The sequence below is a fragment of the Mobula hypostoma genome, chromosome 11, assembly GCF_963921235.1.
Source record: "Mobula hypostoma chromosome 11, sMobHyp1.1, whole genome shotgun sequence".
NCBI classification, from domain to species: Eukaryota; Metazoa; Chordata; class Chondrichthyes; order Myliobatiformes; family Myliobatidae; genus Mobula; species Mobula hypostoma.
This window is the reverse complement of record NC_086107.1, coordinates 8,384,037-8,411,495: the sequence shown is the minus strand read 5'-3', so window position 1 is coordinate 8,411,495 and position 27,459 is coordinate 8,384,037. Positions and strand designations below refer to the sequence as shown.

Here is a 27,459-nt window from a genome sequence, read left to right as displayed (position 1 = left end):
TGATGGGCTGAAGGGCCTGATATCACTGTGTAAGTTTAATATTAAAGAGCGTGCCCTTTCTAAGAGAAAATTATGACCTTTACTTAATGTAGATAATACTGATGAAATGGATTTCCCCAAACTAAGATACTTTCAACTCAAAGCCAATACAGCTGACTTCTGATGAGCACATGACTTAAACAATAAAGATTTTGCTTAGGATTACTATTATGTTTGGAATACCACTGATCCATTAGATGTGAATGAGTGAATACTTTTCATGGACTGGATATTAATCTATTCCAGCTATATTACAAATTAACAACTTGCAAAAGTAGTTTTTTACAACTTTTAAGCAAACTACACGTCCTTTGCCTTCCACCCAGGTTTCTGCAGCTCTAGTTCTATTTATAACCTGTAGTCCCAAGCCAAAGCAAAATCTTAATTTCATTCTAAATTGCTTAAGTGAAAAATAAAATTGAACTAATAAGTTGAGTTCACAGCACAGCCATATAAATAAAATGCACCCTGGGAGTCAGCAGTCATTCGCTTCTATTAACTACCTCAGTGACCTGACACCATATGAAAGGGATATTCTGCAGAGACAAGGATGCCTTAATTATGTCAGGCTCACTTACCTCCTAGAAAATTAATGATTTAATGAAGCAACTTAAAAGATGAAACCACCACAGCATTTCTGTGTTAAATCGTAGATTAATTAACATATTGTTAATGAACTGCCACAGCAAGCACACCTGATCAAAGTCCTCATCACCTGAGCTCATCTTGCTGAAATTTTGTAATTTTAATACAAACATTTAGCAAAATGTTTTTTTTCTGACTCCTTCCAAAATAAACTGATGATTACACTACAATATGTTGCTGCTTTGGTCAAGAAAATAAAATTGAAGTGACATGCAAATATCCATTATAAACTACAGGTAGATGGCAGACAACTGAACAAATATGAATATTAGTGGAAAAATATTCACTTCCAATTTTTGAATATATAAAGTAAGAAGCAGATATACAGTAATATCAAGTAATTTCTTTGCTTTTAATAGGTCAACTTGTTAAGGTTACAAATAGCATATTAAACAAAGTATAAAGACATTGAATAGAATATAAAAAAAATGAAAGAACAAGCCAGGCAAAAAAAAATCTCCTCCTAAATAAATTATTAAATAACTCAGACAAAAGGCACAAATTAGTTTCTCCCAGCTTACATGTGGGAACATATAGGAGTTTGAATATTTATTATTCTACTTCATGTGAAATTTCATGCAATTGAAAGAGTGCTTTGTTAGTTCCATAATTCCCTGAACTATTCATTCTTTAAGAGAAACCTTTAAAAGCTTTAAATGTGTTAAGTTAGAAATTGGTGATCATGAATGGCTAAATTCGTTTTTTTTAAATGGAAATAGTAAAAGTATTTGTACAGTGCATGAAATATTTGTAAAATAAATTTGGCATTCCTTCTTTTCAATTGATGATGATACAATTCCATAACATTTCTAAATCAAATACCGTAAGTGACAGTATTATTTAGATTAACATACTAAAAGTTTACATAAAGAACAACATAACACTTAAGTGTTTCAAGCAAACCTGCTAGACATAAAAAGATCAGACCTTGAGAAGCTTATGATAATAAGCTTATGAGTCCTTCGAATAATCCACAATTATCTCTAAATTCTTCAATAAAATGAAATCTGATCAGCCAAGAGCAACAAATTTCATAACATATGCCACTGATATTAAACCTGATTTTGATTCTGATTCTGATTCTGAGCAGTTACTGAGAGTTGGTTATGAAATCTAGAATCAATTCAAATTAATATAACACAGTGCCAAAAATAATGTTTGCATTGTGCAAGGTAATAATATGTAATAAATGCAAATTAAGAATTCTATTTCATTATTATTTAAAATTAATTAACTAACCAGGATAAAGGGGAAGTTTAAATTTTTAAAAAAATGTCAGATCAAGACATTTGAGGGGAGAGGCTAAGTTTTTTACTCAGAGAATTGTATATGCCTGGAATGTGCTGGTTGGCATTGAGGCAAATATATCAGAGGATTTTAAGATACATTTGGATAGGCATGTGGATGTAAGGAAGATGGAGGGATATGGGCATGGTGTAGGTAGAAGGGATTAGTGTTTGGGTGTTTTTGATTTGCTTTTTAGCTAGTTCCTGTGCTGTACTCTTCTATGTTCTAAAGTATCAAGAGTTGAGGCTGGCCTGGTATACTGATTGTTTGAAAATTACAATACTGAGGTGGGGTGGAATGCAAGGAAACAAGGGACAGAATTAACTTACTTAAAGGAGGATTGATACAAAAACATTCACCTTACCACACCTTGCCTCTAGAACCAAGGTCACCCCTTAAGTTATTGAACTGCAGCAGGCAAATAGTGCTTATTTACTTGCACAAGCTCCAGGTCATTTCCATTTGCTCATTGGAACATACAGGAGAATAAGTCCTATGCTTAACATCTGTAAAGCAAATATCCTCTATGATCCTGCTGTATAACACTGTCCTTCAACAATAAAGGTCCACAGCAAAATCATGGAAAATATGCTTCCCATATCCAAGGAACCACTTCAGACATGGATGATGAAATTCACCATGACCTCCAGTGCACCAGCATGGCTCCAGTGGTTTTGAGAAAAATAGTGTTTGAATACCAAGATGTCAGAGCAATGACAAAGCTCATGATCTATCAGGAAATGGTGATCTGTACACTTGTTGGCTTTTAAGACATGGACAACTTAAAGCAGACACTGGGAAGATACTACTACTGATATCTCCTCAAACTTCATTGGCAAGATAAGAAAACTTATGTCAACATCTCCGAAGTTTTGATGTCCTAACTCCATTCATTCGACTCGGATAGGAAGCCACGTTGTTCCAATCCATAAATGGACTTTTTAAACAGACAGTCTAAACCAAACCCTGACATGGCAAGTGATTACCAGCTGGATGGAGGAAAAGACTCAAAGATGTTCTTAAATGCCATAACATCTCTACCAACCTTTGAGAATCTCTGGCCCACGACCATTCAAAATGGGAAAACATTTGTAACTAAGTCCATTTATTGGAATCAAACAGAAGGCGGGTATAAATGGGCTGTATGGAAAATATGGCACAACCTCCCACACTGTTGCATCTCCTGAGCTACCTGTGGCTTCATCAGCTATCACAGATCTCAAAGAACTGGTGTGGAAGCAAGTTATTCTTAATTCTTGCAAACTAAAATGATGACCATCAAGGCCTCCAGTAAAATTACTAACTTAAGATAATTGCTTGATATATGTACAAAAGTTTGTATTGGTGGTTTTAGTTCCATGCATAGTTACCCTCATTAGAGATAATCATTGAAATGAAATGAAACATCTTTATTGTCATTGCATAGCACAATTCGTCATGCACCAACACAGCGAAAATGAGTTTGCAACTCTCATACTCAATGCTGTTGTGCTAATATCCGTCAAATTATCTGCAAAAGCAGGCAAAATCTGCTTAAGATTGCTTACAAGAGCTTGATTCATTCTTAAAATTCACCTTGCAGTAAGACAGCAAGAAAGCCATTAGGATAATCATTGCAAGTAAGTGAGTGTTTAAAGTCAAATGAAATAGGAAGTATTATGGTGAAAAAAACAGAAAAAACAAATCCATATATTTAGGAATGTCTCTCCCCTTAGATCCCTAATTGTAATCTTAGATCAGGAATACTGGCTTGCTTAGTGTTCCTAGAACCAAGCAGATAAGAACTGACGCCGCAGCCTTTTGCTCTTACACACCAAAAATCTGGAATACTCTACTGACTGAGATTTGCCAGGCTAGTTCAGTGCTGCATTGCAAAACAACTTCTAAAAGCTTACTTTTTAAAATTTTGCCTACTTATAGATTACTTAATGCCTGTTGATGTTGATTATATTTATATAATTTGGTATATTTGATTACAATATGTCCTATATAAAATGTTTGCCTTTACTTATGATTTTTAACTTTGTCTCATATTTTATGACTATATTGATTTAGCTTTACAATCTACGTAAAGGACTTTGTGTCTGCATCTTAATGTATGAAAGGTGCTATATAAATAAAGGTATTATTTTTATTCCATGATATCAGTAATTATGCCAAAAACAATTCCAATTAATCCTTTAGTGGGGCAAATGTATTGATTTGGATCAGTTAGGCAGAAAGGCTGATGTTTGGGTATAAATTCTAAGCAATTTTGATAGGGAGAAAGTAAAGTCTGACGTAGCAGTATTACAGTTGAGTAAAGGAAATTACAGTGATATGAGAGAGGAGTTGGCCAAAGTAAATTGGAAGGAGCTGCTGGCAGCAATGATAGCAGAACATCAATAGCATGAGTTTCTGGGAAAAATTAGGAAGGTACAGCCCAGATGTATTCTAAAAATGACGAAATACTCAAATGACAAAATAGTACAACTGTGGCTGACAAGGGAAATCAAAGCTAATGTAAAAACAAAAGAGAGGGCATACAACAAAGCAAAGATTAGCAGGAAGATAGAAGATTGGGAAACTTTTAAAAACCTACAGAGTGCAACTAAAAGAATCATTAGAAGGGAAAAGATGAAATATGAAAGCAAGCTAGAAAACAATATTAAAGTGGATAGTAAAAGCTTTTTCAAGTATGTAAAAAAAAGAGAAATGAGAGTGGATATAGGACCTCTGGAAAATGAAGCTGGAGAAGTAATAACAAGGGACAAGGAGATGGCAGATGAACTGAATGAGAATTTTGCATCAGTCTTCACCTTGAAAGACATTAGCAGTGTGCCAGCTGTTGCAGTATGTGAAGGAAGAGCAGAGAGTGCAGTTATTATTACAAGGGAGAACATGCTCAAAAAGCTGGAAGACCCAAGGTCATAAGTCACCCGGACCAGATGAACTGTACCCTGGGGTTCTGAAAGAGGTAGCGTTAGAGATTGTGGAGGCATTAGCAATGATCTTTCAAAAAATTATTGGACTCTGGAATGGTGCCAGAGGACTGGAAAATTGCAAATGTCGCTCCATTCTTTCAGAAAGGAGGAAGGCAGCAGAAAGGAAGTTATAGACCAGTTAGCAGACCTCAGTGGTTGGGAAGATGTTGGGAGTCAACTGTTACAGATGAGGTTATAGAGTACCTGGTGACACAGGACAAGATAGGACAAAGTCAGGATGCTTTATTTAAGGAAAAATCTTGCCTGACAAACCTGTTGGAATTCTTTGAGGAGATTACAAGTGGGATAGATAAAGGGAATGCTGTGAATGTTGTATATTTGGACGTTCAGAAGGCTTTTGACAAGTTGACACACACGAGGCTGCTTACCAAGTTGAGTCCATAGTATTACAGGAGAATTAATAACATGGTTAGAGCATTGGCTGATTGGTAGGAGGCAGCGAGTGCGAATAAAAGGATCCTTGTCTGGTTGGCTGCCAGTGACTAGTGGTGTTCCGCTGGGATCTGTGTTGGGACCACTTCTTTTTATGCTGTATATCAATGATTTAGATGATGGAACAGAAGGTTTGTTGCCAAGTTTGCAGATGATACGAAGATTGGTGGAGGGACAGATAGTATTGAGGAGACAGGTAGGCTACAGAACGACTTAAGACAGATCAGAAGAATGGTCAAGAAAGTGGCAAATGAAATACTATATTGGAAAATGTATGGTGATGCACTTTGATATTAGAAATAAATGAGCAGATTATTTTCTAAAGGAGGAGAAAATCCAAAGATCTGAGATGCAAGGAGACTTGGGAGTCCTTGTGCAGAACACACGAAAGTTTAACTTGCAGGTTGAGTCTGTGGTGAGGAAGACAATTGCAATGTTAGCATTAATTTCAAGAGATCTTGAATACAAGAGCAGGGATGTGATGTTGAGGCTTTATAAGGCATTGGTGAGGCCTCACCTTGAGTATTGTGAACAGTTTTGGGCTCCTCATCTGAGAAAAAAACTGCTGGCATTGGAGAGGGTCCAGAGGCGGTTCACAAGGATGATTCTGGAAATGAAAGGGTTATCTCTGGGTCTGTACTCACTGGAATTTAGAAGGATGGCGGGAGGGGGGTGGTTTCACTGAACCCTTTCGAATGTTGAAAGGTCTAGACAGAGTAGATGTGGAAAGGATGTTTCTCATGGTGGGTGAGTCCAGGACAAGAAGGCACAGCCTCAGGATAGAGGAGCGTCCATTTAAAACAGAGATGCAGAGACATTTCTTTAGCCAGAGAGTGGAGAACTTGTTACCACATGCAGCTGTTGAGACCAGGTCATTGGGTGTACTTAAGGCAGAAATTGATTGGTTCTTGATTGGACATGGCATCAAATGTTACGGGGAGAAAGCCGGGAAATGGGGTTGGAGGGGAAAAAGGATCAGCAATGACTGAATTGCAGAGCAGACTCGATGGGCCAAATGGTCTAATTCTGTTTCTATGTCTTATGGACAATTAATAAATTATAACAAAAGAAATGCATACATTGCCTAAGACACAAAACATAGTTGAGCACTAAGTTAAAGAGCCTAACATGCAAATAGAAACACAGAAAACCTACAGCACAATACAGGCCCTTTGGCCCACAAAGCTGTGCCGAACATGTACTTAGTATAGAAATTACCTTATTACCCATAACTCTCTATTTTTCTAAGCTCCATGTACCTATCCAGGAGTCTCCTAAAAGATCCTGTCGTATCTGCCTCCACCACGGTTGCCGACAGCCCATTCCACGCACTTACCACTCTCTGCGTAAAAAAACTTACCCCTGACATCTCCTCTGTACCTACTTCCAAGCACCTTAAAACTGTGCCATCTCATGTTAGCCATTTCAGCCCTGAGAAAAAGCCTTTGACTATCCACATGATCAATGCCTCTCTTCATCTTATACACCTCTATCAGGTCACCTCTCAATCTCCTTCGCTCCAAGGAGAAAAGGCCGAGTTCACTCAACCTATTCTCATAAGGCTTGCTCCTCAATCCAGGCAACATCCTTGTAAATCCCCTCTGCACCCTTTCTATGGTTTCCACATCCTTCCTGTAGTGAGGCAACCAGAACTGAGCACAGTACTCCAAGTGGGGTGTGACGAGGGTCCTATATAGCTGCAACATTACCTCTCGGCTCTTAAACTCAATCCCACGATTGATGAAGGCCAATGCATTATACTATATGCCTTCTAACCACAGAGTCAACCTGCGTAGCAGCTTTGAGTGTCCTACGGACTCGGACCCCAAGATCCCTCTGATCCTCCACACTGCGAAGAGTCTTACCATTAATATTATATTCTGCCATCATATTTGACCTGCCAAAATGAACCACCTCACACTTATCTGGGTTGAACTCCATCCGCCACTTCTCAGCCCAGTTTTGCATCCTATCGATGTCCTGCAGTAACCTCTGACAGCCCTCCACACTATCCACAACACCCCCAACATTTGTGTCATCAGTAAATTTACTAATCCATCCCTCCACTTTCTCATTCAGGTCTTTTATAAAAATCACAAAGAGTAAGGGTCTCAGAATAGTTCCCTGAGACACTACTGGTCACCTTCTGCCATGCGAAATATGATCTGTCTACAACCATCCTTTGCCTTCTCTGGGCAAGCCAATTCTGGATCCACAAAGCAATGTCCCCTTGGATCCCATGCCTCCTTACTTTCTCAATAAGCCTTGCATGGGGTACCTTTTCAAATGCCTTGCTGAAATTCGTATACACTACATCTACCGCTCTACCCTCATCAATGTGTTTAGTCATATCCTCAAAAAATTCAATCAGGCTTGTAAGGTACAACCTGCCTTTGACAAAGCCATGCTGACTATTCCTAATCATATTATGCCTCTCCAAATGTTCATAAATCCTGCCTCTCAGGATCTTTTCCATCAACTTACCAACCACTGAAGTAAGACTCACTAGTCTATAATTTCCTGGGCTATCTCTATTCCCTTTCTTGAATAAGGGAACAAGATCTGCAACCCTCCAATCGTCCAGAACCTCTCATTGATAATGCAAAGATCATCACCAGAGGCTCAGCAATCTCCTCCCTTGCTTCCCACAGTAGCCTGGGATACATCTCGGCCAGTCCTGGTGACTTATCCAACTTGATACTTTCCAAAAGCTCCGGCACATCCTCTTTCTTAATATCTATATGCTCAAACTTTTCAGTTTGCTGTAAGTCATCCCTACAATTGCCAAGATCTTTTTCTGTAGTGAATACTGAAGCAAAGTATTCATTAAGTACCTCTGCTATCTCCTCCAGTTCCATACACACTTTTCCACTGTCACACTTGAATGGTCCTATTCTCTCATGCCTTATCCTCTTGCTCTTCACATACTTGTAGAATGCCTTGGGTTTTTCCTTAATCCTGTCCACCAAGGCCTTCTCATGGCCCCTTCTGGCTCTCCTAATTTCATTCTTAAACTCCTTCCTGTTAGCCTTATATCTTCAAGATCTCTATCATTACCTAGTTTTTTGAACCTTTCATAAGCTTTTCTTTTCTTCTTGACTAGATTTACAACAGCCTTTGTACACCACAGTTCCTGTACCCTACCATCCTTTCCCTGTCTCATTAGAATGTACCTATAGATACCTACAGCACAATATAGGCCCTGCAGCCCAGAAAACTGTGCCGAACATGTCCTTATCTTAGAATTACCTAGGCTTACCCATACCCCTCTACTTTTTGTAAGCTCCATGTACCTATCCAGGAGTCTCTTAAAAGACCCTATCGTTTCCACCTATGCAGAACTCCACCCAAATATCCCCTAAACATTTGCCACATTTCTGCCATACATTTCCCTGAGAACATCTGTTCCCAGTTTATGCTTCCAAGTTCCTGCCTGACAGCCTCATATTTCCCCTTACACCAATTAAACACTTTCCTAACTTGTCTGTTCCTATCCCTCTCCAACGCTATGGTAAAGGAGATAGAATTGTGATCAGTATCTGCAAAATGCTCTCCCACTGAGAGTCCTGACACCTGACCAGGTTCATTTCCCAATATCAGATCAAGTACAGCCTCTCCTCTTGTAGGTTTAGCTATATATTGTGTCAAGAAACCTTCCTGAACACACTTAACAAACTCCACGCCATCTAAATCCCTCACTCTAGGGAGATACCAATCAATATTTGGGAAATTAAAATCTCCCACCAAGGGAGGGAGGGAACGTCGACTCAGACCATGAGAGGCCTGTGTCCGGCATTCTCATGCCTTACAAGGCGCAGATTGGAAGTCCGTGTGGGGCGCCACTCCTTGCACAGACTAGAGCAAGGTGTGATTAAGTGCCTTGCTCAAGGGCACAAACACACTGCCACAGCTCAGGCTCGAACTAGCAACCTTGAGGTAACTAGACAAACGCCTTAACCACTTGGTCACGTGCCCAACACAACCCTGTTATTACTACACCTTTCTATCTCCCTATCTGCCCCTTGATGTCTCTGTTCCTATTGGGTGGTCTATAAAAAGCACCCAGTAGAGTTATTGACCCCTTCCTGTTCCTAACTTCCACCCACAGAAACTCAGTAGTCAATCTCTCCATGACATCCTCCTTTTCTGCAGCTGTGACACTTATGTCTGATCAGCAGTGCCATGCCCCACCTCCTTTGCCTCCCTCCCTGTCCTTTCTGAAATAAAAGAGATGGTTGTTGACTTCAGGAGGACATGGAGCGACCACTCTCTGCTGAACGTCGACAACTCCTCCGTAGAGATTGTTAAGAGCACCAAATTTCTTGGTGTTCACCTGGTGGAGAATCATACCTGGTCCCTCAACACCAGCTCCATAGCAAAGAAAGCCCAGCAGTATCTCTACTTTCTGCGAAGGCTGAGAAAAGTCCATCTTCCACCCCCCCATCCTCACCACATTTTACAGAGGTTATGTTGAGAGCATCCTGAGCAGCTGCATCACTGCCTGGTTCGGAAATTGCACCATCTCGGATCGCAAGACCCTGCAGTGGATAGTGAGGTCAGCTGAGAAGATCATCGGCGTCTCTCTTCCTGTCATTACAGATATTTACACCACACGCTGCATCCGTAAAGCAAACAGCATTACGAAGGACCCCATGCACCCCTCGTACAAACTCTTCTCCCTCCTGCCATCTGGCAAAAGGCACCAAAGCATTCGGGCTCTCACGACCAGACTATGTAATAGTTTCTTCCCCCAAGCCATCAGACTCCTCAATACCCAGAGCCTGGACTGACACCAACCTACTGCCCTCTACTGTGCCTATTGTCTTGTTTATTATTTATTGTAATGCCTGCACTGTTTGTGCACTTTATGCAGTCCTGGGTAGGTCTGTAGTCTAATGTAGTTTTTGTGTTGTTTTACATAGTTCAGTGTAGTTTTTGTATTGTTTCATGTAGCACCATGGTCCTGAAAAATGTTGTCTCATTTTTACTGTGTACTGTACCAGCAGTTATGGTTGAAATGACAATAAAAAGTGACTTGACTTGAAACATCTAAAGCCTGGCACTCTAAGTAACCATTCCTGCCCCTGAGCCATCCAAGTCTCTGTAATGGCCACAGCATCATAGCTCCAAGTACTGATCCACACTCTAAGCTGATCCTGTTTGTTCATAATACTCATTGCGTTAAAATAGACACATTGCAAACCATCAGTCTGAGCGCGTCCCTTCTCTATCACCTGCCTATCCTCCCTCTCGCACTGTCTACAAGCTTTCGCTATGTGTGAGCCAACCACCTCTTCCTCCGTCTCTTCAATTCAGTTCCTATCCCCCAGCAATCTTAGTGAAAAAAGAAAAAAGTCTAAGAAATAAGTTTTACAGGTAGAATTAAATCTGCCAATAACATAAAAATTAATTTATTTTCAGCAGCTTAGTTACTCCTAATATAACTGAAACTTTCACGATAAAATCATGTTAACACTTAATTTTGATCAAGCTGTCAACTGATAAACAGTAAGCACCCTGGTATCCTGGTAACCAGCAAGTCTTATATTGTTCCACTGGTGCTGTTTCCAAGCAATTCCCAAAACTAGACCATCAAGAACATATCAAATAGAATTATTATCTCCAAGTAAGTCACATTAGAAAGATTTTTAGCTGATTTCGCCACCTTTAATTTAGGTTGGAATCAAGGGGAAAATCTATTCCATAATATTTTGAGGTGTAATCAAGAGTTATTCTTTAGTTACCTGAACACAATTTCTAAAAATAAAACCTGCTTACAATATTTTCACAACCCAAGTCATGCCATAAAACAATCTGTATTGCAGTCTTAAGGGACCAGGTTGGGGTGGGGGGGGGTAGTTTATTTGAAGGGTTCAAGGTCATGGAGATTTTCTAGTATAAAAGGACCAGTAACCAAAGGACAAAGATCAAAGGCAAAAGAAGAAAGGAGATTAGATTTATTTTTTTAATGTACTGAATTCTGGTGATCTCAAATGCATTGCCTGAAAGTGTAGTCAAATAGATTCAATTACAACTTTTGAAAGAAAATGATATACACACCAAATATGAAAACAAAATTGCAGACAGCAACTATTTCAATTGTTGAAAGAATTACCTTAGGCATGATGGGTGACATAGCCCTTAAAAAAACTGATGTTTTCTACTTTGCGCTAAGTTTTAAATATGAATCAACTAGTATCAAGCCACAGGAGACTTCCATATTGATAATCTAGTTATAGGAGTGGATTAGTTAATCTCTACAACACTGGTTCAGACTTTCCCATTTGAAGTCACTGTTAATGTTGATAACACAGTTAATAATAGACGCATGAACCAGACACATAAGGTGATCCCATTCAAAAGAATTACACTGGGAGAACTATTCTTTCTATTTTAATTACGTTAGTTTAAATGTTTCTAAGAATTTTAATTAATGTAGGAATGTATTTTGTTTGTAAAATTTTGTTTATGACAGCCCAAATAGCTCAGTTGGGAGAGCATTAGACTGAAGTTTTATCAATAATTTCTTTCTCTTTAATATTTAAGATTATCTTTATATAGTGATGGGCCCCAAGTTATGAATATTTGAGAATGTCATGGGCATCCATAAACATTCAATATGAAACAGACTGGAACCCAATACTGCATAGAATGAAATTGTTTTCCCTGGAGTGAAGAAAGCTGAAGCGTGACCTTACAGGAGTTTATAAAATTACGGGGGGCATATCTAGGGTTGACAGTCAGTCTTTTTTCAAGGAATAGGGGAGTCTAAAACTAGACGACACAGATTTAAGACACGAGGAGAAAACTTTAAAAGAGATCTGAGGGTCATTTTTTTTTACACACAGTAGATGGTGAGTATATAGAATGGCTGACAGAGACAGTAGTAGAAGCAAGTAAATTATAACATTTAAAAGACATGTAGACAAGTTCAATGGAGAGGAAAGATTTAGAGGGATGCAGACCAATAGCAAGCAAATGGTTTTAGTGTAGAAAGGCATCTTGGTCATGTCGAAGGATCTATTTCCATGCAGCATTAGTACGGATCTTAGAAAATTATCAACCACAAGAAGTTTAATCTGGAGATGTGTAAGATAACATATATTTTGGATGGCAAATAAGGCAAGGAAATACATATTACATAGTGTATCAAAGTGAAACAGAACAGATGTGACTTTACAGTGAATTTCCAAAGATCTTGGAAGAATGGAGGACTGGTAATTTAATTGCTAATCACCTTAAAAAAACAGGAGGCCACTTCACCTTTCACACTTGCTCTGCTCAGTCAGAATCCATGTCAACTCACGTCAACTACTAACAAGGCGCTTACAGTAATACAGTAATTGAAATTTTTATTCCTCCATATTCTACTAAGGACACTCCAGAGCAATTTACAGTGGCCAATTAACCTACCAACCAAGTATCCAAGTAGTAAGGAAAGTATGAGCTACGTCCGTTTTCTTCCAAGCAGAGACGCAGGGAAAGCTTAATGGAGAATCAGAGAACATGAAGGAGAAATTACTTATTTAAACTAATTGGTGGAAGATCAGAGAGGCATTTGGGAAAATGGCTTCAACTGAGAAAGTAAAATCCTGTTCACATTTAATAGTAAATAGTTGATATTTTCAGTCTGCTTAAGCTGAATTTCCATTGCTCTTATTTTGTAAATCCTTATGATTGGTGATATTTAAAAATATATATTATTTTGATATGTAAATTGAAGCTGTAGATACAGTATCAAAAAAGCTATTGTTCCTAACAGTACAAGAAAGGAAATTCACCTCAAACAATACAGTTAATTATACATTTTTAATCCGCTAGTTTGGTTTAACTAGTTTCTATATTTGGTATTCTTAACAATTATATTTTAGATAGATGTATCAAGGTTTTCCAGTACACATGAAATAAAACATCTTTTCAGTCTGGTTGGACTGCAAAATTATGTTATAATCAGGCATCACAAATTACGGTTTCTTTTTAGTGATAAGTTCAAGTAGCATTGGGCATTTGTACACCAATGGAAGGTGCAAAGTAGACATTTACATCAATGATAGTCAATCTGAGTTTGTATTTATGTTAAACTTATTAAGACATTTAAAATGAATCTTCAGTCAGTGTTGATTTAATTAATCTCAGCCAGTGATGAAAGAAGACATCACAATTACCCTTAGCACCTCAGGTTAGGCATTTGCCTTTCAGTATTCAATGTCTCCATGATGCAGGTGCTCAAGGGTGAAAATAGGCTTTGGTTAGGGCTCAACTGTGGTTTCCGCTTTGGTCAAATCTTTTGTCACATATGGAAGAAGAAAATTTAGAAAAGCATCTAAAACTTGAGAAATTTAGTGTTTTTAGAGAAAAGAAGAGAAAATAGGCAAGTAGTGGTCAGTACGATGCTATTACAACTCATGGCATTGGAAATTGGAGTTCAATTCTGGCACCGTCTGCAAGCAGTCTTTGTATGTCCTCCTTGTGGAATGCGTGAGTTTTCTCCAGGCCCTCCAGTTTCCTCTCACAGTCCAAAGACATACTGGGTAGGTTAACTGGTCATTGTAAATTGCCCTGTTATTAGCTAAGGGCTAAATTAGGGTTGTCAGGGGTTGCTTGGCATAATGGTCAAAGGGCTGGAAGGCCCATTCCGTGCTGTAGCTCTGAATAAGTTAAATAAATAAATGGTTTAATGATAACTAAAACTAATTTTAATACAAGAATTTTGTCCTCAAATAAATTCTTTCAATGAATACGTACTTACAACATTTTAGACCAAATAGCTTGAAGAAGTTACTGTTTTCAACAGTACAAGAAAGCTCAAACAAGAGAGTTAAAATGATGGGGTTACTGAAGCATCATGAATTAATTACTGCATTTCTACAGATTTAATTCAGCTATCTCATACTGTTTGGCATGGTAGCTCCTCCCATCTAATTCTCCCAATTATGCTCTTAACATTCTTTAAATAAAACTTACAAAAACAGCACAAAAAACTCAAATTTAATGAAGTAAATCAGAGTTCATTTATATGGCTTGACCTTTAAATTGTGGCAAGATTGCATATCAATAATCGAACTATTAACACCAACATTTATGAAAGCATCATTAAAAAATTGTGAATCCTTTTCCATTCTATTATCCAACATTTAATTACTGGTTAGAATAATAATTACATCAACTTGAAACACTTAACACAATATCTTTCTTCACAGATGCTGCTTGACTTGGTGGGCTTTTCCAGGCTTATTTTTCTGCACTTAAGCTCAAACTTGTATCAAACAGAATTCTGTTTTTGTTGTAGACCAAGTTTCTAACCCATTACTGTACCGACAACAGCATCAAACATTTACTTCTTTACTAGTTTTCTTCTCCATCTTTTTTGACTGTGTGGCTCTGCATAATGTGTGGTGACCCTGCACACTTTTAGGTGTGTTGGTTAAGGCAAACGGCACATTTCACTGTATATTTGAATCTGTACATAATAAATATATCTGAATTTCGAATCATAATTATTTGTATTGACATTGAAGTTAACAAAAGATTAGAAAATTTGGTAAAAAGTATTTAGATGTAATAATGCAATCTGAGTGGATTTGGGGGCTTGGAAATCAGAAGATTCTTGAGGATATTATTAATGTGGGAGACAAACAAGAAGAAATATATTAGAAGATAATAGCATGATAAGATATATTAGGAGAATTGTTCTTCAAAGCTGTGCTGGACCTCATGGATGTGTCCATTTTTATTTTCATCAAGCTGCCATATTTTTGGAACCCTCATCATTGACATCAAAATGGCTGACTCAAAGCCAATTATAACTTTGATCCTCCTATTCCGCCAGTCTCATGGATATTCCCATTATCCCCATTTTTAAAAACCTACTGTGGCTCTGTACACAAATCAGGTGGCTAGAATTCAGAAGGTTCGTGATAGTGTTTTATCAATGGAGATCAAAACTGGAGAGGGTAGTGTCAAGCTGTTGAATGTTGAAACAGTAGCACCCTTTCAAAGTACAAAATAAATCATTATATATTATATATGTCACCATATACAACCCTGAGATTAATTTTCTTGCAGGCATACTCAATAAATCCATAACAGAATAATAACCATAATAGAATCCATAAAAGTCTACACTAACTCGATGTTCAACTAACGTGCAAACAACAACCAACTGTGCAAATACAAAAAGGAATAATAATAATAATAATAAATATATCAGCAATAATTAACTGGAACATGAGATGAAGAATCCTTGAAAGTGAGTCCATAGGTTGTGGGAACATTTCATTGATGGGGCAAGTGAAGTTGAGTGAAGTTATCTCCTTTGGTTCAAGAGCCTGATGATTGAAGGGTACTAACCTAGTGGTGTGAGTCCCATGGCTTCTGTACCTTCTTCCTGATGGCAGTAGCGAAATGAGAGCATGATCTGGATGCTAGGGGACCCTGATGATGGATGCTGCTTTCCTACGACAGGACTCTGTGTAGATGTGCTCAATGGTGGAGAGGGCTTTATCTACTACTTTTTGTCGGATTTTCCGAGGAAAATCTATAGAAGTTTTTCAAAATTTTAGATGTCATGCCAAAGCTTTGCAAACTCCTAAGGAAGTACAGGCACTGCAGTGCTTTCTTCGTAATTGCATTTACATGCTGGGCCCAAGAGAGATACTCTAAAATAGTAACACTGAGGAATTTAAAGATGCTGACTCGCTCCACCTCTGACGAGGATTGGCTCATGACCTTTAGTTTCATCCTCCTGAGGTCAATAATCAGTTCCTTGGTCTTGCTGACATTGAGTAAGAGGTTATGTGGCACTATTCGGCTAGATTTTCAAACTCACTTCTATATGCTGATTTGTCACCACCCTTGATTTGGCCAACAGCAGTGGTGTCGTCAACAAACATGTAAAGAGCAGGGAGCTGAGCACACAGCCTTGTGGTGCACCTATGCAGATGGAGATCCTGGAAGACATGTTGTTGCTAATCCAAACTGGCTGCGGTCTGCAACTGAGGTAATTCAGGATCCATTGCACAAGAGGGTATTGAACCAAGTTCTTGAAGAGATGATAGTATTTACTGTTGAGCTATAGTCGATAAGAGCATCCTGATGTCTGCATCTTTGCTGGCCAAATCTTCCAGCGTTGAGTGAAGAGTTAATAAGATGGCATCTGCTGTGGATATGTTGCACTGGTAGGCAAATTGGAGTGGATCCAAGTCGGTTCTCAGGTAGGAGTTGGTAAGTTTCATTACCAACCTCTCAAACCAACCATTTCACCACTGTGGATATAAGTGTTACTGGATGACAGTCATTGAGGTACTTGCATAACAGAGTTAAAACCTTTCAAAGAATGCTGTTCAAAAAATAGTAAACACTGAACTACTACTGTACAGAAAACAATATCTGATATGTGGAATCTGTAGCAGAGGTAAACAAAATAGATTAGATTAGATTGAATTACCACATTTACATTGAAACGTACAGTGAAATGCTTATTTGTATTAACAACCAACACAACCGAAGGATATGTAGGGGGCAGCCTGCAAGCTGCAATTAAGGAGAAACGAAATTATGAAAGTATAAGTAATGTTAGGTTAGGAAAGACACATGAATGTAGCATGAATACAAGCTTCAGGTTGCTGTGCAGGACTGCTTATTTCCGTAAGTACTTATGGCAAATATAAGCATTTTCAATAAATATAGAAAGACAATATCAGTAAGTTTTGATGGAATTTGGTGGAGAATTTGAAAAATTATTAGTACTCATCTAGGAAATACCAGCAAAGTGTAAAAACATAAAAGATATTTATTCACAGTAATGCACACAAAATGATCGAGGAACTCAGCAGGTCAGGCAGCATCTGTGGAAATGAATAAACAGTTGAAATTTCAGGCCGAGATCCTTTTTCAGGAACGGAAAGAAAGGCAGAAGATGACAGAATAAAAAGGTGGGGGGAGGGGAGGGAGGATAGCTAGAAGCTGATAGATGAAGCTAGGTGGGTAGAAAAGATAAAGGACGGGAGAGGAAAGAATCTGATAGAAGAGGATTTTATTCACAGATTTCTTTAATAATTTATGCTGATAACTAACATTCTAGGATTCAAGAAATTGAACCCATTTATTTATGCTGTCCAAAGTACAAATGTAGAGTTTATTTTATCTGATTGGTGAATGTCTTCAGCAGTTGGATGCAAGTGCCAATATGACTATTGCCAACTTCATGCTAGCAGGTCATGTTCTGGAAGCTATGCAAAGTAAGTGGAACAATATTAAAAGTCTGTCAGCAGTGCAGAGTTGGAAAAAAATGATCTAATCATGTGGAAATATTAAAATGAAAAAGTGAAATAATCTTTTCTTTTAATTCCAAAGGTATGTACCAGCTTTATCATTCACAAATTATTAGTTCAGTTTAACCCGCAGAAGTAAAATAATTTCAATATCTTCCACAGCATATCCGTTTCACTATTCAACAGATATTCAGCAATACCATGGTAATAAATAATTAACAGTTGTTGAACAAAATCTTCATCTTGCTGTTACAAATAATTAACTAATGTTTAATAAAAGCTGCTGTAACACTGCAATAATCAGTTAACAATATTCCTTAAATACAAACAACTGCAACATTTGCTAATTGTTCATAGGTCAACAGTTTTGCTGAAAATTGATCATGGAAGCTCCTTTATAAATATTTAATAACCAACAATTAAGCTGTTAATCATAGCTACAGTGCAATTAAATGTATAATGCTAGCTCATAGTTTCGCACTTAAAACTGAAGTGTTTCTACTCGGTGCTATTCCTGAGGTTACTGACCAGTTAGAGATATAGCTCTAATGGTATAACTCAGATGATAAAAAAAATACCACATCATTAAATTGGCTTAAAAGCCTCGCATTTATAGCTCTTCCTTTGGTTGATGCATCTTATTAACAGTTACTGATTGATAGAAAGATTTAATTGAAGTTTTGCAAAGGCGTTGATCTCCAAAAGCATTAGATCTGGCTGCCAGGTCAGTGGATCACACAGGCAAAGCTCTGGTTTAAAAATGTCATTCACAACCAGACAGCTTTTGAATTTCTGGCCCAATTTCAAAGTCAGTTGTCTACAACAGAAATATACCTGTGGATACCATGAGAAGGAATACATCAGCTACAATGCCCCTAAAGAACATCTCATTCAGTTAACTATTACATTAACTCCAGCTTTAAAAAATGAGATTTAATGTGATTTACTGTGATGACTAATAAGATCCGAACAATCCTAAACATCAAATTTCCAAGGCTTTTCTTCAGGATGTGCTAACAGAAAATATTAATAGGATTAGATACATCTATGTGGAGTTATGCAAGGGAAATCACATTTGAAAATCTCCTGGATATTTTGAGGATGTAACAAGAACAATAGATAAAGAAGAACCAGTGGATATGATGTATTTGGATTTTCAGAGAGCCCTTTATAAAGTTCCTCATTAGAAGTTAAAGTGCAAAATGCCAGTATATGGGTTTGTGGTGATATACCAGTAGAAACTGTCAATTGATTAACAGACAAAGAAACAGGCAGTAAGATGGATGAGTCTTTTTCAGGGTACTGCCTAAGCGACATCTATTTATAACATAAATTGATGACTTAGTTGAGGTAACCAATGTAATGGTTTGCTGAGGAATCAAGTTGGCTGGGATTGTGAGTTGTGAGAAGGATGCAAAGAGGTTGTAAGGAATTTCAAACAAGTTGTGTAAGTGGGCAAACATGACAGATAGATTGTAACATGGATATATGTGAAGTTATCCACTTCATTAAGACAGGCAGACCATGATTTAAAAAGTAAAGCAATGGGAAATAATTATATATTCCTGTATATAGTCACTGAAATCGCAAATACAGGTACAATAAGCAGTTAAGATGGCAAATGCGACGCCAGCCTTCAAATATGTATTTTCTGCTCATAATGTAGTCTTCTTCACACTGGACAGCTCAAAAATACATTGAAGGTCATCTTCACTTGGCTTTTCTGACATGACATGAGGTGTGAGACATGATACCCCACTCGAAATCTGATCTCCCAGATTCTGGACCCTAAAATGTTTTAATTAAGCTCAACTGAAACTCACAGAACAACACTTCAATCCAGCATAGTCTCCTTTGGTCAAAATTGAGAGGAGCATTATAAAAATGACAGAGGGCTGTCATTTTTAGATACCACTTTATTTGGCTCTTCCCATTACTCCACCCATTTGCCTTGAAAAAATATCTTCACTGTATACAATTCATTCTCTCGGAGATGATCCTTTTTCCCTTATCATTCTTTCTCTTGCCACATTTGTTTTTCTTTGGAACACTATAAGAAACCCCTCATTGACCTTTAATAAAATAAAAAGCAATCAAGCACTTACTTGATTTTGTATTTCCCTTGTCCCTGACTTGAAGTCTAAGCTTTGAGTCTGACTCAAACAACATAAAGAATTCATCAGTATTCTGATCAACTTCAATCTCAACTAAAACTACCAAAAACTATTAACTGTGCATTTATCTTCTTGGTTTAGGAATCTGTACATATGCTCGTACAGCAGTAATTATATGGCTGTGAAACAATATCGACCAGGGATAACATGATTGTGTATAAGTGGAACTTACTTATTTAGATATTCCTTGTTTTTGTGCTGCAAGCATCATTGGTCATATTAGAAGGTTATAGGCCTGGCTTCCTTGTTCCACTGTAAATTCAATTATGTCCTCTTTCAAGAAATTAACTCAGCACTCCTAAGCTGTGTCCAGGCTTGATTTTTGATATGTATCAGTTAATGTCTGACAGACTCATGGTTTCTCATTTGTTTAAGAATTAAAAATAGTTTTTAAAAATTGTCAGGATTGCCACTTACAAGATATACATGGCAATTCATTAGAAACGCATATGTCAAGGACATAGAAGGTAAATGTAATCAACACACATAAAAGTTGCTGGTGAACGCAGCATGCCAGGCAGCATCTATAGGAAGAGATATAGTCGACGTTATATTCCGTCTGGGTAGCCTCCAACCTGATGGCATGAACACTGAGTTCTCTAACTTCCATTAATGCCCCACCTCCCCCTCGTACCCCATCCATCATTGCCCATCCTCTGGGCTTCCCCCCTCCCCCTTTCTTTCTCTCCTGGCCTCCCGTTCCATGATCCTCTCATATTCCTTTTGCCAATCAACTGTCCAGCTCTTGGCTCCATCCCTCCCCCTCCTGTCTTCTCCTATCATTTTGGATCTCCCCCTCCCACTTTCAAAACTCTTACTAGCTCTTCTTTCAGTTAGTCCTGATGAAGGGTCTCAGCTCGAAGCGTCGACTGTACCTCTTCCTATAGATGCTGCCTGGCCTGCTGTGCTCACCAGCAACTTTTATGTGTGTTGCTTGAAATTCCAACATCTGCAAATTTCCTCGTGTTTGCGGAGGTAAATGTAATGTTAGCATTCATTTCAAGAGGGCCAATGTACTGCTGAGGCTTTATAAGGCATTGGTCAGACAGCATTTGGAATATTGTGAGCAATTTTGAGCCCCTTATCTACAGAAGGATATATAAGAGTCCAGAGGAGGTTCACAAGAATGATCCCAGGAATGAAAGGCTTAACATATGAGGAGCATTTGATGCTTCTGGGCCTGTAATCATTGGAGTTCACAAGGAAGAGGGGCAATCTCATTGAACCCTAACGGATACTTAAAGGCCAAGATACTGTGGATATGGAGAGGATGTTTCCATTAGTAAGAGAGGCTAGGATCTGAGGGCATAGACACAGAATGAAGGGATGTCCCTTTAGAACTGAGATGAGATGAATTTCCTCAGCCAAGGGTGGTGAATCTGTAGAATTAATTAGCACAGAGGAGTGTGGAGGCCAAGCCAGGGTGTATTTAAGTCACAGGTTGATAGATTTTCAACTAATAAAGAGGTTAAGGCTAATGAGGAAAATAGGTTTCAAATAAAATCAGACATGATGAAATGGCAGAGCTGACTTAGTGGGTCAAATGGCTTAATTCTGCTCCAATACATTCTGGTCTTCTATATAAATATGATGAACTGAGCAGGTTCTACTTGAAGAACCCGTGATCTGGGAGATTGAAAAAAACTGGATTAAAAAGTTTGAGTATATGAAGCAGGTAGGTGAGTGAAAGAGGACGGTAATAAAAATAAAATCATAATCAGAGTTAGTAAATAATCTGCAGCAAGTTTGCTCTACATTACAGTGCTGCAATTTAGAAAAACATGGCTACCAAATACATTTATGCTTGTTGTCATTAATTTCCTTTTCAAATATATACTGTACACAGTAAATTCCCAGAAAAGGTGTACTGTTTCTGAAAGAAAATTCTTATGCACAAAAAGTTAACACAAATATATAAAATATTCTATACTGAGAATACCATTCAGTTTAACAGACAAATGTGACCATTACAGCTGCAGACGGTGATCAATGTACCACAGTCATTATCTAGGAATGCCAGGCATACATTTCATAACCACCAAATATTCAGTGCTGTTTTACAAAATCAAATATAACTACTAGATTGAAGAATTTAACTAAGAAGTCAGTCATCAGTTAAAATCTTTGATGTTGCAGGTTACACAAGGAACAATTATTTCCGATAATAAGTTATTCTGCATAATATTTAAAACTTTTAAAAGTGATTTGAATGTAGAAGAAAGTCACTTGGCCCCATCATGCATATGCAGGTTCAAGTACATTTGTGAAGATTTGGCATGTCATCTAACACTTTGACGAACTTCTAGAGATGAGTGTTGGAGAGTATATTGCCTGCATCAAAGCCTGGTATGGAAACACCAATGCTCTTGACCAGAAAATCCAATAAAACGTAGTGGATACAGCCCAGTCCATCACGGGTAAAGCGCTCCCTACCATCGAGCAGATCTATATGAAGCATTGTCGCAGGAAAGCAGCATCCATCATAGGGATCTGCAGCACCCAGGCCATGCTCTATTCTCGCTGCTGCCATCAGGAAGAAGGTACAGGAGCCTCAGGACTCAAACCACCAAGTTCAGGGAAGTTATTATCCCTCAGCCATCAGGCTCTTGAACCAAAGGGGATAACTTCATTCAACTTCACTAGCCCCATCATTGAAATGTTCCCACAACCTATGGACTCATTTTCAAGGACTCTTCATCTCATGTTCTCAATATTTATTGCTTGCTTGTTTATTTATCTATCTATATATTTATTACTTCTTTCTTTTTGCATTTGCACACTGGTTGAACACCAAATTGGTGCAGTCTTCCATTGATTCTATTATGATTATTATTCTATTACGGATTTGTTGCAAATGCCTACAAGAAAACAAATCTTGTATATGGAGAGCTATACGTACTTCGATAATAAATTTAGTTTGAATTTTGTCCATCTATCCAGTTTGGCACTCTCACTCTTTCCCCACAGGCGGCTGTGGAGACCAAGTCATTGGGTATATTTAAAATGGACGTTAATAAGTTCTTGATTAGTAATGGTGTCAAAGGTTATGGGGAGGAAGAGAGGATAATACGGTTGAGAGTAAATCAGCCATGATTGAATGGCAGAACAAGTTTGATGAGCCAAATGGCCTAATTCTGTTCCTATGATTTACGGTCTTAAGCAAGTCTCCTTTAAATGTTACAAGTTGGCTTTTACCATCCTGTGAGGGAGTGCATTCCATATTAAAACTCACTGTGTTTAAAATGTTTCCTCATATAACATCTGATATAGACAAGTGGGATTAGCTTTGACTGGCACAACGATCAGCATAGATGTGCTGTAAAACTTTAAATTGTTACTCTGTGTGTTGCTAATCAGTTTACATCTGTATGCTCTGATTGCTGACTACTTTGTCACTGGAAATTATTTCTCCTTACTCAGTCCGTTAAAGCCCACCATATGATTTTCAATATCTCTTATCAAATGTCCTGAAATCCCAATATAAAATCCAATACTACAAATGCTTGGACTTCTTGTGCTTCTTTTAAAGCCTTCACAGCTTGTCTGCTCCCTTCAAAGATTTGTACATACACAGTATGTTTCTGCATCCACCTTAGAAATGCATAATTCTTATCAAATTTCCACTTTCTTTTTCACAATTTACATCTTTTCAAACAGCCCATTGGTAAATTGTTTATGCGCATTTGACCAGTGTATACCCAGGTCGTTCTAACGCCATTTACTAATGCTGTTGTTGTTAATTACTTGACGAAATTTAGGCCATAAGATATAGGAGCAGAATTAGGTCATTTGGCCCATCGAGTCTGCTCCGCCATTCAATCATGGCTGAGCCTTTTTCTCCCCCTCTCCTCAGCTCCACTCCTCACCCTTCTCCCTGTGACCTTTGATGGATGTTGTGGCCAATCAAGAACCTAGCGATCTTGGCCTTAAATACACCCAACAATCTGGCCTCCATAGCTGCATGTGGTAACAAATTCTACAAATTCACTACCTCCAGCTAAAGAAATTTCTCAGCATTTCTGTTTTAAAAGGAATGCCATTCTATCCTGAGGCTGCGCCCTGTTGCCTTGAGTCCCCCACCATGGGAAACATCCTTTCCACGTCTACTCTTTCTAGGCCTTTCAACATTCGAAAGGTTTCAATAAGACCCACTGTCATCCTTCTAAATTTCAGTGAGTACAGGCCCAGAGCCCTCAAACGTACCTTATATCATCACCCTTTCACTTCCAGAATCATCCTTGTGAACCTCCTCTGAATCTTCTCTAATGCCAGCGCATCTCTTCTCAGATAAGGAGCCCAAAACTGTTTACAATACTCAAGGTGAGGCCTCTCCGGTGCCTTATAAAGCCTCAGCATCACATCCCTGTTCTTATATTCTCGATCTCTTGAAATGAATGCTAAAATTGCATATGCCTTCCTCACTACTGACTCAATCTGTAAGTTAACCTTTAGGGTACTCTACACAAGGACTCCCAAGTCCCTTTGCCTCTCAGATTTTTGAATTTTCTCCCCATTTAGAAAATAGTCTGCACATTTATTTCTACTACCAAAGTGCATGACCATATATCTTCCAACATTGTATTTCATTTGCTAGTTTCTTGCCCATTCTCCTAATCTATCTAAGTCCTTCTGCAGCCTACCTGTTTCCTCAACACCACCTGCTCCTCCACCAATCTTCATATCATATGTAAACTTGGCATCAAAGCCATGTATTCCATCATCTAAATCATGGATATACAGGATAAAAAGAAGTGATTCCCAACACAGATCCCTGCAGAACATCACCAGTCAATGGCAGCCAACCAGACAAGGATCCTTTTATTCCCACTCGCTGCCTCCTACCAATCAGCCAATGCTTTACACAAGGAAATCTGCAGATGCTGGAAATTCAAGCAACACCCACAAAATGCTAGTGGAACGCAGCAGGCCAGGCAGCATCTATAGGAAGAGGTACAGTCGACGTTTCGGGCCGAGACCCTTCGTCCTCAACGTTGACTGTACTTCTTCCTATAGATGCTGCCTGGTCTGCTGCATTCCACTAGCGTTTTGTGTGTGTTGCAGCCAATGCTTTAACCATGTTATTAACTTTCCTGTCATACCATGGGCTCCTAACTTGGTAAGCAGCCTCATGTGTGGCACCTTGTCAAAAGCCTTCTGAAAGTCCAAATATACAACATTCACTGCATCCCCTTTATCTATCCTACTTGTAATCTCCTCAAAGAATTTCCAACGGGTTCATCAGGCATGATTTTCCCTTAAGGAACCATGTTGACTTTGTCCCATATTCTCATCTTTAACAATGACTCCAACATCTTCCCAACCACTGAGGTCACGCCAACTGGTCTATAATTTCCTTTCTGTCGCCTCCCTCCTTTCTTAAAGAGTGGAGTGACATTTGCAATTTTCCAGTCCTCTGGAACCATTTCAGAGTCCAATGATTTTTTAAAGATCATTATTAATGCATCCACAAACTCTACCGCTACCTCTTTCAGAAGCCTAGGGTGCAGTTCATCTAGTTCAAGTGACTTATGTGCCTTTAGGTCTTTCACCTTTTTGAGCACCTTCTCCCTTGTAATAGTAACTGTACTCACTCTCTTCCCTCACATTCTTCATCACTTGGCACACTGCTAGTGTTTTCCACAGTGAAGACTGATGCAAAATACTCAATTAGTTCATCTGCCATCTCCTTGTCCCCCGTTATTATTTCTCCAGTCTCATTTTCTATCAGTCCTAGATCCACTCTCAACTCTGTTTTTTTTACATATTTGAAAAAGCTTTTTCTATCCCACCTTGATATTGTTTGCTAGTTTGATTTCACATTTCATCTTTTCCCTTCTAATGATTCTTTTAGTTGCTTTCTGTAGGTTTTTAAAAGTTTCCCAATCCTCTATCTTGCTGCTAATTTTTGCTTTGTCGTATGCCCTCTCTTTTGCTTTTATGTTAGTCTTGACTTCCCTTGTCAGCCAAGGTTGTACTATTTTGCCAGTTGAATATTTCTTTGTTTTTGGAATACTTCTATCTTCCACCTTTCTCATTTTGCCCAGAAACTCAAGCCACTGCTTCTCTGCTGTCATCCCTGCCAGCAGTTCCTTCCAATTTACTTTGGCCAAATTTTCTCTCATAGCACTGTAACTTCCTTTCCTCCATTGAAATACTGCTACTTCAGACTTTACCTTACCCTACCAAATTTCAAGTTGAATTCAATCATATTGTGATCACTGCCTCCTCAGGGTTCCTTTACCTTAAGTTTCCTAATCACCTCCGGTTCATTACATAGCACCCAATCCAGTATAGCTAATCCCCTCGTTGGCTCAATGACAAACTGCTCTAAAAAGCCATCTCGTAGGCATTCAACAAATTCACTTTCTTGAGATCCATTACCAACCTGATTTTCCCAATCAACCTGCGTGTTGAAAATTCGCATGAGTATCAGAACACTCTCCTTTTCTATTTCCAGTTATATTCTGTAGTCCAATCCCATCAGGGTCCCTTTACGCTTGCAGTTTCCCAACTCAACCCACATGGATTCACCATCTTCCGATGCTATGTCACATCTTTCTCATGATTTGATGCCATTCTTTACCAGCAGAGCCATGCCACTCCCTCTGCCTACCTTCCTATCCTTTCAATAAAATGTGTAACCTTGGACATTTAGTTCCCAACTACAACCACCATCAGCCACAATTCAGCGATGGCCACAACATCATACCCGACACTCCGCCTTACTTTTTATATATTCGGTGCATTGAGATATACACTTTAATACTGTATTTGCTACCCCTTTTGATTCTGCATCCCTAATGCTCTGATATTCACCCTGCTAGCTGCAATTCTGTCTTATTATTTGTCTGCCCTTCCTAACAGACTGACTGCATGCTGTCTTTGCTTTTTTACCATCTGTCCTATCCTGAGTCCCTTCACTCCAGTTCCCATCCCCCTGCCAAATTAGTTTAACCCCTCCCCAACAGTCTTAACAAATCAGCTTGTGAGAATATTGGTTCCCCTCAGGTTCAGGTACAACCTGCCCCTTTTGAACAGTCATACCTCACCCAGAAGAGATCCCAATGATCAAAAACCTGAAGCCCTGCCCCCCACACCAGCTTCTCAGACACACATTTATCTGCCCTCACTGGTACATGGCACAGATAGCAATCCAGAAATTACTACCCTGGAAGTCCTGCTTCTCAGCTTTCTGCCTAGCTCTCTGAGTTCTCTCTTCAGGACCCCTTTGCTTTTCCTTCCTGTATCATTGGTACCAATATGTACCAAGACATCGGGCTGCTCCCCTCCCCGCCCTCCAAAATGTTGTGGACACAATTTGAGACGTTTCAGACCCTGGCACCTGGGAGGCAACATACCATCCAGGTTGGTCCTACCAAAGTGCACCACTTCACACTTGTTAGGATTGTCAACTAAAACAATTGAAAACTTCTGCAAATGTACCATTGAGAGCATTTTGACTGGCTGCATCACCATCTGGTATGGGTGGGAGTGTTGGGCTGCGGCAGAAGATCGAGGAAAGTCGCAGAAACTTGTGATATTAGTCTGCTCCATCATGGGTACTTGCCTCCATAGTATCATGTATTTTTTTCTACTGCTGCCGTAAAGTTAACAAATTTCACGACA

General features: G+C 38.7%; 1 protein-coding gene across 5 annotated transcripts in view; it reads right to left on the bottom strand.

Moving 5' to 3' along the window:
• Positions 1 to 27,459, bottom strand: part of elp4 (elongator acetyltransferase complex subunit 4) — a 237,335-nt gene that overhangs the window by 145,502 nt on the left and 64,374 nt on the right. The gene's annotated exons all lie outside the window — the stretch shown is intronic.